Raw genomic sequence first — 12170 nt, forward strand, 5'->3', positions numbered from 1 at the left:
TTGTTTGCAAAAAAGGCATTCAATTAGGCCTTTCTGTCACTTAAAGAACACCACCATTTTGTCAGTTGACTATGTAGTATTAAAGTTTATCTCCCAGTGATGCTCGTTACTATCTCTTTGTCAATCATTCAGTCTACAAGGTTACCTATTCTGTACCAAGCTCTCTATACCTCTGTGTTACCTGATGCCTGTCTTTTCACATGTGCAAATAATAAAAATGTCTATTCTCTCTCTCTCTCTCTCTCTCTCTCTCTCTCTCTCTCTCTCTCTCTCTTTCTCTTTCTCTTTCTCTTTCTCTTTCTCTTTCTCTTTCTCTTTCTCTTTCTCTTTCTTTCTCTTTCTCTCTGTATGTGTCTATGTCTGTTTCTCTCTATATCTCTGTCTCTTTATTTCTCTCTCTCCTCATCGCCCTCTGTCTGTCTTTGTCTCTCTGTCTCTGTCTGCCTGTCTCTCATTTTCTCTCTCTGTCTGTGTCTGTGTCTCTTTCTGTCTCTATCTCTGTCTCTCTCTGTCTCTCTCCTTTATTTTATCCAGTCCTATGATTTCATTGAAGGGAACCTTCAATGAGGCAAATCGACCAGCTCAGATCAATAATTAATCTGGAATTGCTTAGGACATCAGGGTTAACTAGTTTGTGTCAGACTACCTCCAACTCAAAGACTAGTTCTAATCACAGTACCATTCTTCCTTTATAACATGATATAAATGATAATAATGAAATTCATATTTATGTAGTTCTTTATATTTTCCAAAGCAATTTTAGTATTTCCATTTTACAGATGAAGAAACTGAGTCTCAGAATTATTAACATGTGCAGGGTAACACAGCTAATAAGTAACTGAAGTGAGATTCAAATACAGGCCTTTCAAATCCCAAGTTACCAGTGTTCTGTTTACTACTCTACTCAGCCTCACTTAATACAGTAATTTATAAAGGACTTTCCTCATAACTACTGTATGAATTAGGTAATTTAAATACCAAGTGACTCATTTCTGGTCTCACAGGCCAGAAGCAAAACTGAATCCAAATTGCCCAAATTTATATCTGACCTTCCATCATAGCACAGTCTTTTGATAATATGTGACATTTTCCTTCTTTTTTCTTGACCCACCTTTCCTGGCCACCTATCCCAAGGATCAATCCCTTTCCTAGACCTTGTTGTCAGCCAACCTGGGCTCTCTAAACTTGGCCCTTTGCAGATTCATTCCTTTTGGGCAATGCTTTATTTCCTCAAAGCACTTTTTTCACACATGGATATGAATTACTTTGGGCTCCTCCATACCAACTCCATATCTCTTCAGAGACTAGCAGATGTTTCATCATAAGCCAGAGTTGGGATTGTAAGTTTTGGTATATAGTATTCAATAGTTACTTCAAAGCATTTGTGTGAGTACAGTGGCCAAAAAGAAGTATAACTAAGTTTAGAAAGGCTCATCATCACAAGTTAGTCTACTAAGTAACAAATATTTTGTACAATGACTCATGAAAATTATATAAGGTTCAGAGGATTTATAATCTATAATATTTAAAAGAGCTATCATGTTGTTGAAGTCACTGATCCTGGAAGCAGACAAATAGAGTCAATGTGGAGCTGTACAGAAAACTCTGAACATAGAGTCAAGACAGATCCCAGTCCTAATAGTTATATCTGTGTGACTATTGGATCCTCAGTTTCTTTTTTGTATAATAGAGAAAATAATATCAGTAACTACATACCTCACAGAATTACCATTCTGTTCTGTAGAGGGTCACAGTCAGTGGGAAACTCTGGGTAAGGTTTAAGACCCTTCAGCCCAGAGGGAACCTGCTGACACTGTCTGGTTCAACTCCCCAATATCCCTGAGGGCTCTCGGCCTTCCTGAGAAGTCAGGGGGAGGTGACAACCTGTGTTGAGATTGAAGCAGAGTGATAGCAAGTGGAAGAGTGATACCAGGTGGCAAACTACATATAATTGCAAGTTGTTTGTGTGGTCCCACGTGCACAGTGTTGTTTTTGTTACATTATAAAAAGGGGGAAGCCCTTGAAATAAATGGACTCCATTTTCCCACCCTCCTCAGGAGTCCTGCCTCACCACTTCTCCACTAGGAAGGTATACTTAATCACCCTGGGTTAGGGGCTCTATAAAGCAGGACACAATACTGTTCAAATGAAATTATGCACATAAAATTACTTCAAAAAACCTTAAAACACTGTGCAAGTATAAGTCATTAAATGAGCATCAAGGTAGACTGAATGTTGGTTAATCCTGAAAGGGACATGGGAAGAAAGAGTGGGGGGAAAGAGGTTCTAGGGAAGTATAAAAGACAGATGGAATGTCAAATGGAAGAGTTAATAAAAAGCAAAAATAGCTAATGGCAAGTAACATATTAATATAGTAATAGGTGAGACTATACAGTGAAGAATTGATGACTTAATAAACAGGAGGATCTGTGGAGGATGAGGAGAGAAATAAAATAACAGAGAAAAGAAACAGAGTAACAGAGAAGAGAGGGAAGCTAGTATGTGTGTGTGTGTGTGTATACACACACACATATTTCACTATATATATATGTATAATGTATGTATATATATAATGTGTGTATATATATACATATATATAAACAAGTAAACAATTAGGACAAAGACTTATTAAATCAGGATTGAATTATTTGGATAATTTTGGCATATTAACAATAATACACCTATTTTTCTTTGAGAATGGCATGTGATTATCAATTACAGGAACATTTTTATTTTGTTTTGTTTTTAAAATCCATCAATCTTCAAATATAGATTGAAAAATTTGGTGATTTCTCTTCAGTGAAAGCTGTCCATTAAACCCAATCAATAATCCTTCTGTAGGAAAATGTTCCTTGACTTTGACCTGGGTATTTATATGAGCAACTGGTAATAGTTGATCTATCTCAAGAACTGATGTAAAAGACTGTCCAAAATAAAGTTACTTTTGTTGCTATTGTGACTATGGAAAATGCCCCTTGTAAGAATATTTACATGTTAGCCCTTTTATTATAACAAGCTCTAACCTTCTTTGGTTTTCAATGGAAGATGATTATCTTCTACTATCTGACTTTCTTTTTTATTCCTTTACCACCATCCTGTACAATCTTTCTTTGGAAGAAGCCCAAGTAGATCCTTCTAAAACTGATGCCATTGTACAATTCTGTTAATCTGGCTGTGGGTATTGTTCAAGGAAGGGAGCCAGCAACCACCCACAGTTTCTGCTGGCCCAGAGCCGGAGCAGTTGAGCCGGTTCTCAGGCTTCTGCAGAATCTCTGTTAGGAGCACAGCATATTGTTGTACATGACACTGCTACAGCTGAGTTTACTCCATGATTTGCAAATGTGTGTGAGCATGTTTGCCTATGTGTACAGCAATATTCACAAAGTGACAGTGGGGGGGAAAAAAAGGCCTAAAACTGTGTGTTCTTGAAGTTGAGTCCATTTGGGCTGGATTTATCCTAGTCAACTATATTTTGCCAATTTGATTTTGTAGCTTAAGAATTCAATTTCTTATCATTGAGCACTTTAAAGAAAATTTTTTTTAAAGAAAAGACACCATATAGAGAAAGCCAAGATAGTATTATTTTTGTTGTTACAGTTCCTTTTAAAGACTACCAGGTGGCAAGTGCCTGAAATGTTGGATCAGAAATCAGGAAGATGTGAGTGCAAATCTAGTTTCAGGTAATTCCTAGCTGTGAGACCCTTAAAAAGTTATTTTAACTTCTTAGATTTGCCAATTGTAAAATGAGGGTCATAGAGTACTTTGAGCTTAAAATGAAATAATATCTGTAAAAACACTTAGAACAGTACCTGGAACATATTAGGAACTTAATAAAAGCTTGTCATCTTTCTTCCCACCCTGATTTTTTTCCCCTAGGCCATCACTTATACAATGGCTACCATAACCTGCTTTCCTAAACTCAACCCACCATTGAACTAATAATTCGGATCTATACTATCTCTGCTCTTGAATTCTCTTACCCTTCCTTGATTGTTCTCTTCCCTCATTCCTTGTTCTATTGCTGATCATAATTTACCAAATTCCAATCCTGGATCACTCCTGTTGTCATCTATCTTTTTAAAATGTTGCTAAAAGGAAATCATGAATTTTTTCTGATTGAATTTATTACAAATATGTAGTTATTACAAATATGTATGTTATCTAATCTCAACTAAGTTCTCATTAAAGTGAAGAAATCCTTCTATTCTAATCTTTCTATTAGGTCTTCTGTTCTTCCTAAACTAATTCCCTATCCAACTTTCCATGACAGTGGTGCCATTTACTATTCCAAACTTTGTTTTTCTCAAGCTCACTGTGACACCTCTGCCCCTAGTCTTTCAGCTAAACATCTTGATTTTTAAAAAGTCATTTTTTAAAATTGTCATTTAAAAAATTGAGACTATTTAACCAAAATTTTTACCAAAAATTCTTTCTTTTCACTTCTTCCTAACCATATACTCTGTTATCTTCTCCTACTATTTCCTTCACTCCAATCTTTGAAGAGGTGGATCTTCTCCTAGTTAAAGCAAATCACTTTAGACTCATTCTTGATAACATTGTGTCCAGGCTTTTCCAAGAGATTTACCCCACTAACCCCATTCTCTAATTTTCAATTTCTCCATATGTACTGCTCCCTACTAATAAATCCATTTCTCTTCCATCCTTAAAAAAGAAAAAAAATCTTCATTTGATCCTGCTGTCATGGTTAAATTCCTTGAGAAAGGAACAATCAATACTTTGACTTTCTCTACTCTCAGTTTCTTATAAACTCGCTCCTACCTGGCTTCCAGCATTATCGTTTAATTAAAACTGGCTTCTCTAAAGTTGTCATTGATCTTTTAATTGCCTCATCTAATGGACTTTTCTCAATTCTTAGACATCTTGGCCTCTCTGAAAATTTTCATAATTTTCCTCTTGTATATTTTATTATTTCACAGGATACTTTCTATGTTTTCATCACATTCTTCTGTTTTCCTCCTACCAATTGGAAATTCCTCCTAAATTGCCTTTGCTGGCTCTTAATTCATGTAATATCCACTAACTTTACCCCCTAGTTTTTGCCCTGGGCTCTCTTCTTTTTTTTCCCCTTTATTATCTTTCTGGGTGACTTCATCAGCTCCTGTAGGTTTAGTCATGTCTAACCACATGATTCACAGATCCATGTCTTCAGTCACAGTAATTCTCTTTATCTCTAATATGACATCACCATCTACCTATTGGACAATGTAAAATGAAACACGTTATAGGTGCTCAAGTAAAATGTTTAAAACAGAGCTCATTTTCTTTTTTTTTTTTTCTCTTAATCCTCCATTTTCTGAATTTTTCTATTCCTGTCAAGGATACTGCCATCCTCCTTGTCACCCAGGATTGCTACCTTCATGTCATCTTTGTCTACTTAATACACATATCAAACAAATCTGTTACCAAAGTTTGTTTGTACTTTCACAATACCTATCATGCATGTTTCTTTCTTATCATTCCCATACTATCTTTGTTCAGGCTGTGCTCATCTCTTGCTTCTATAACATCCTATTAATCTCCTTGCTGAAAGTTTCAACCCAGTTTAATCTATCCTCCACATCGTTGCAAATAATTTTCCTAAAATGTCATCCCTAGTCAAAAAAAAATTTTAAATTAAATTAAAAAGCCAGTGGATCCCTATTATTTTCAGTACCAAAAGTACTTTCAGCACTTATTTGGTATTTTAAATTCTTCATAATTTAGCTTCTACCTACCTTTCCAGTGTTTTTCTTTTTAATTCCTCTTAATATTCTGTTGTACTTGCTTCCATGAAAATAATATTTTGCCTCACGTTTATGTGCCTTTGTGTTGGCTTTTTCCTATGCAAGAAATACCCTCCTTCATCTCATAACTTAGAATTTCTGACTTCTTTAAAACTCTGCTCAAATGCCATAATGACACCTTTTGCAGGAGACCTTTTCCAGTCTTCCTCACCCCAAGTGCTAGAGACTTACCCTCTTATCTGTTTTCTTCCTCATTACATCATAATGTTCTTGAAATCAGAGACAGCTTTTATATTTCTTTGTATTCCCAATGCTCAGCATATAACACCTAGCATATATAATAAGTGCTTAGTAAAATGCTAGTTGATAGATTAAAATGATTTTAGTTTCGCATAACCCCTTCTTGTGATATCAAGTACTGAATGTATTTGAAATAAAATAATTGAAATGAAGATAAAATTTAATTCAAATTCAATTGTAAAAAAGAATCAGTTAAAAAGTTGGCTGCTATTCTTATGGCTAAATATCAACAAAATTCTCATTAATGCATAAAGAACAAAATTAATGACCTCTGAGAAATCCTTGTTAGGTAATTTAAGACCTTTCCCAATGTCCCTCCTGACCCCAAACCTTAGAATGAACCAATTTTTTTCTAGTCATTTCAATTTTTTAGTCATTCATTCAGATAGCTAAAAATGAATAAAACTGTTTACATCCAGCCTCCATAACCCTGGGGCTAAAAATTCTTCTTTGGTAACCCTATGAATGAATGAAGAGGACTAGTGGAACAATAATGATAAGAGCTAACATTTATAATGCATTTACTATGTGCCAAACATGATGATAAACACTTTACTAGTATTTTCTCATATGATCATCATGACAATCTTCTCAACAATCTTACAGCAGCTGTTATTATCCCCATTTACAAATGAGAACACTGAGGTAAAGAGTGCCCAAGGTCATACAACTAGGAAGTATCTGAGGTTAGATTTTAAATCAGAGAAAAAGAATGATGGGGCAGTTATTGACAGAAAGGAATGTCTTCAAAGGCAGTATGACAGGAAGAGTAAAATAGGAAGTCATTTGGTGAAGGAAAGATCCTGTTAATTTTTTTTATTTTTTTAAGTAAAGGTCATTGCAAAATGAAGAGGGAAGAGAAGCTGTAATGAGTTTCAGAAGGAGTTACAGAGTTCTTGAAAATGAAAATGTGTTATATTTCTAATATAGCTTCAATCAGTATATCACTGTGTGAGATCAATAACTATTGTCCTAACTTCTGTGCTTATTTTTGAATAAAAAGAGAGAAGAGATATATCACATCATTATTCCTAATAGTATCATATTATTTGGACTAACAGATGAAGGAGCATTAAAAAAGTTTGAAATTGTAGGCTTCTTAGTATCCTGGTATCTAATCATGGCTTGACCCATGAAATATTGTTATTCCATTAAGATCTGGCAGAAAGATGGTATTTAGGAAACTTAAGTGAAGGAAATAGAAAACATTATTGTTGCCCAAGTGGCACAACCAGTATGTCCAAGTTCATTTATGGCAGTTGGGGAAGAATGGGAGGAGAGAAGAAAGAAAAGAAGGAAGGGTTAGAGAAAAAGAAAGTTCACTATTGTAAACCTCACACCATGATTTATTGCCATTTTATTGAAGTGTTTGAAGATTACAATATTAGGCTGCTAAATTGTTTTTTTTTTTTTTTTGGTTGGTTGGTTGTGTTTTTTTTTTAATTTAAAAATACTATTTTGCAAGGTTGCAAAAGACCTAAGCAATTAGCTTTTGCAACACTGCATAAGCTTTAATTCATTCCTAAAGTCATATATTTTGTTTGGTAAAATATATATGTGAATTTTTATCTTAAAAATCACCTTGGACTTTGTATTGAAAATCATTTTAAGTTGCATAATAGCTTTGAACAGCACCACACGGTTAAATTTATTTTGATTCCTAGGATTTTGGAATACCACCATTCTTTTTTCCAAGTGTGCTATCAATGATTAGCATCAATGGCTGACTTTTAAAGTCAATGTTAGTCTTGGGGCAAAGAGTCAAATTCAGAAATCAGAGCCTTTATACACATTTGGTTCTAAAGCAGATGAGATAAGGGGGAAATAATGTTGTAGTAGGGAGTAGGATAAACTGCAATGTTTATTTTTAAATAATGTGGGTAGGTAGTAGAGCTTCAGGCCAAAATAATTCATCTACTCAACAAGAATGCATTGTGCCCACCATGTGAATAGCTCTTTCAATGAATTCCATTCTTCAGGCCTGCATTTTTTACTTCCTTATATTTCTTAATTATTTTAATTAAATATTGTAAGTATTTGCAAAGATAACCTTGTATTCCTAGTTTATTATAATGGAGAGTTCTTTTTATTAGAAATCATGAAACCTGTTTTAGTTCAAGCTTCGACCCTAATTAGCAGTGTGACCTTGAACAAATAATTTATCCTTCTAGGCCTGAAGTTCTTCATCTACATATGGAAAGATTGGAGATTGGGAGTAGGTGAGAGCCAGCCAGGTCCATTCCAGCTCTGTGACTCAATTCTCAATCACTTTTTGAATTTATCTTAAAGGTTATTAAAGTGGGATTTGAAGCTTCCTTTTTTGGTTTTCTTTTTTATCTTATTCATACAAGTATGTACATGTGTGTCAAGTAAAATTAAAAAAAAATATATATATTGCTGCATTTGTATACGTAGCCCGCCAGTTATTCAGGTTATGAAGAGATGCTGTGTGTCCACATGTCTGAGATTAGAATCAAGCCCTCAGGGCCTTTGTACAGTCCTTACTCAGGCAAAAAGCCCATTGACGTCAGTGACTATGGAACAGTCTGGTTTCATTGTAGGTTAAAAGTGGTCACTGTCAGAAGGAAATGGAGAAAAGACTGTGTTTTGAGAAGCTTAAGTAAAATAAAAAATCTGTTCCCTCTGTCTTTATGTGGTTTTCCTTTTTAGTAGATTTCACAAGGCGGGTGTGCCTCTCACTTATAATTTGTCAGCCTGTTTTGGGGCACTCAGGTTTGGATTTTGAGAGTGCAATGAGTCTAAAACACATCACACTGAACAGGGGACCCTGCTGTAGCTGCACAGTCCAGGGAAAACACAGACATAGTTGCTTGAAATGGGGAAAAATCCAAAGCCCTAGAATTGTCTAGCTAATGTATTACAGTTCTGCTCTCTTTCATACCCACCCCCCACCCCTCATCCCCAGCATTTTGAATTTTACTGCCTCCCTTTTTAGGAAAGAGAATGGAGCAACAGAGGCCTTGGAAAACTCCACAACTGATTTATGCACACCAGAACATTTTTGCTCATTACAGGGCATCAGGACCACAACTGAGGAAGCCATAGGAGAACAAGATCTAGATCCTGAACCATGTATTTACTGCAAAATCCCCAGCCTTGCATCCTATGTCTTATCTTGAACTGAATACATATACTCTAAACTTGTATAACTCAAAAAAGTTTGCAAGAACTTGTGTTTGTCAACTTTCAGAGCTATAGCTTTTCTAGATCCCATATTTCTCACAGCCTTCCTTTTGTGTTTTCAGACCATAGAGAAATGAATATCTTTGGCTGATAAGCTTGTTTGTTTCTTTAACTAAAATTTGTGCACACAAAATGGAGGTGTTTTATAATTCTTGATTTTTGAAATATAGATTTAAAGATGGATGGGTTTTAGGAGGTCAGCTAGTCAGTTGCTCTTATTTTATAGATTAGTAAATTTAGGCATAAAGAGATTAAGTAACTAATTTTAAATCACATTGTTGATCTTGAACATAGAAATTTATTTTGATCCACAAAGCAGGTGAAATAAATAGGACTATGGATCTCCCTGTTCTGTCAAGGCAGGTTTTAACTTTTGAGGATTATATATTGAAAAGGATGAAGACCTGTGATATAATTGAATCTGTGAAATGATAAGATTCTGTATAAGTGAGCTTTTCAAATACATGAAGAAGTACATAATTTATTGTACACAATGAATAATAATAATAATAACTATCATTTAAATATTCCTTAGAAGTTTGTAAGAGGGCATTAATTGCCATGGTGGATAGAGTGCTGGGCTTGGGTCAGGAAGGCCTGAGTTCAGGATGGCTTCAAACACTTACTAGTCTCTTTTTTTGCTCTGTTTGCCTCAGTTTCCTCATCTGAAAATGAGCCAGAGAAGGAAATGGCAAAGTAATGTAGTATTTTTGCCAAGAAAGCCCCAAATGGAGTCACATAATTGAAAAAACAACTGGACAAACAACTAAAGGTTTCCAGAGTGCTTTACATGTTATCTCATTTAGTTCTCACGGTGTGATATGGTTCTATTATTATCTTCTCCACATTTCAAACTGAGACTTACATAGCTACTATCTGAAGTAGAATTAAAACTTAGGTTTTCCTGATTCCAATTCCATTGATGTCTTTAATTAACATACCACCAAATCATTTGCTTTTTGTAAAAGGAATTTGCTCTCCTGAATTGCATAGGTGCTGCTATTGTATATTTGTATATTAATTACACTGATGGAATAAATACAAATATTATGCAAAGTTCAACAATAATTTTTCTAGCTACCATAATCACTGTATATGAATAGATCCTTAAATATTTAAATTCCTACTCTGTCAACTAAGTAGGAAGGTCTATGTATTAAATATTGAGTTTACTTATAATAAAGAATTCCAAAATTTTGGCATCAAAGAGAAGATATTTGTTTACAGCTGAGTTTTTGTTTTGCATTATTTTACATTATACTAAATTGTTTTAAATTTATAGTAGTTTATATTATATATTGTTTGACAGTTCTATATCATGAGACTGTTTTCTGAACTGCAAATTGTAAGATATATGATACTTCTTTCATATTTCTTTCTCTGGGACTCAGATTGAATTTTAGAGCAACCAAATTAGCACATTAGTTTCTTCCAATTGTTTATTAAACTGTAGAGAATGTTAGAGGAAAACATGAGCACTTAGGGGAGCAACAAGCATAGTTACTGAAATCTGAAAATAGGTTAAGTGAAGATCTGTGAATTTGTTAGATGTTCTGGACTATCTTGTCTGAAGTGAATTGACCCTGGAATGAATTAGCCCCAGATGTAGTTGGTGCTCACCAAAATGATTGGGGGAATATAATACAGTCTGTTTAGCTTGGCTCCTATACAAATTTCATTCCTCTAACACAGTACTGTTATTCTCATAATAGTTACGGACTGTGAAATTAAAGGGCAGAGAGAAATATAATAATGCAGACTATATTACACTTAACTATTGTTTTATTAAAGAAATAGGGCTAGGGATTAGACCTTCATTAGTGTTGGATATTTCTACATGGCCCTCTACCAATGTAAGCTTCCATCTTCTTTGCATTTTACAGTCTTAGTGTTTCCATTATTAAAATGTTTTATTAAATTATGAATCCCTAAACTATACCTCTAAAACTATATGGATGGCCAGTATGTTGATCCATTTCTAAGATGGAGAAATTTTTTTAAATGATAGTCAAATTGTATTTGTTTTTAAGACAGCAATAGCATTTTTATTTATTTTTAATTATTTCATTCTAAATTTAAGAGCTAAAATAAGCATTCCCATAACATAGTAGAATGGGGGGAAAAGATGATTGCACATGAAATTACAAATCTATTATGTACACCTTTCTATTCCTTTTAAATTTATAATAAAGTTATCATGTAACTCCTCCCCTTTTTTCTTCTTCTCTACCCCTACTCTAAAATATATAATAAAGTTACCATGCAACTTTCCCTTTTTTTCTTCCTTCCCTGCCCCTACTGTTAGACAAAAACATATATAGATGTAAAATAATTTTATACATCTATATATTACTTTGTTCTCTGGATGCAGACAGTATCTTCCTTCATAGATACTTTGTAGTTAATTTGGATATTTATAATAGACAAAATGACATTTGCTCAGAGTTGTTTTTAAAGCAATATTGCTATTATGTATGTAATGTTCTCTTGGATCTGCTCATTTTAATCTTGATTATCTTGTAGAAGCATATTCATGTATTTCTAAAATCATTGAACTCATCATTTCTTATAGAAGAGCCATATTCCATTAGAATCATATACCACAACTTATTCAGCCATTCCCCAACTAATGGGCAATCTCTCAGTTTCTCATTCTTTGCCACCACAATAAGAGCTGCTTTACATATTTTAGAATATATAAATTCTTTTCTTTTCCCCTTAATCATTTTTATATAGTTTCTATGAAATAATTACAGAGAGCCACAATTAGAATGAGGGCTCTAGGTTTTTGTTCTTTTTGATGACTTTGAGATAGCTTGGGAGCTTCTTGGAACCTTCCTCCCCAGCAGAGTGACAGGCCCTGCATTTTACATTCTGTTCCTGTACCAAGCCTGTGCCATGATGCAGCCTGAGCATTATTTG

Source organism: Sarcophilus harrisii, chromosome 4 (assembly GCF_902635505.1).
Source record: "Sarcophilus harrisii chromosome 4, mSarHar1.11, whole genome shotgun sequence".
Lineage (NCBI taxonomy): Eukaryota > Metazoa > Chordata > Mammalia > Dasyuromorphia > Dasyuridae > Sarcophilus > Sarcophilus harrisii.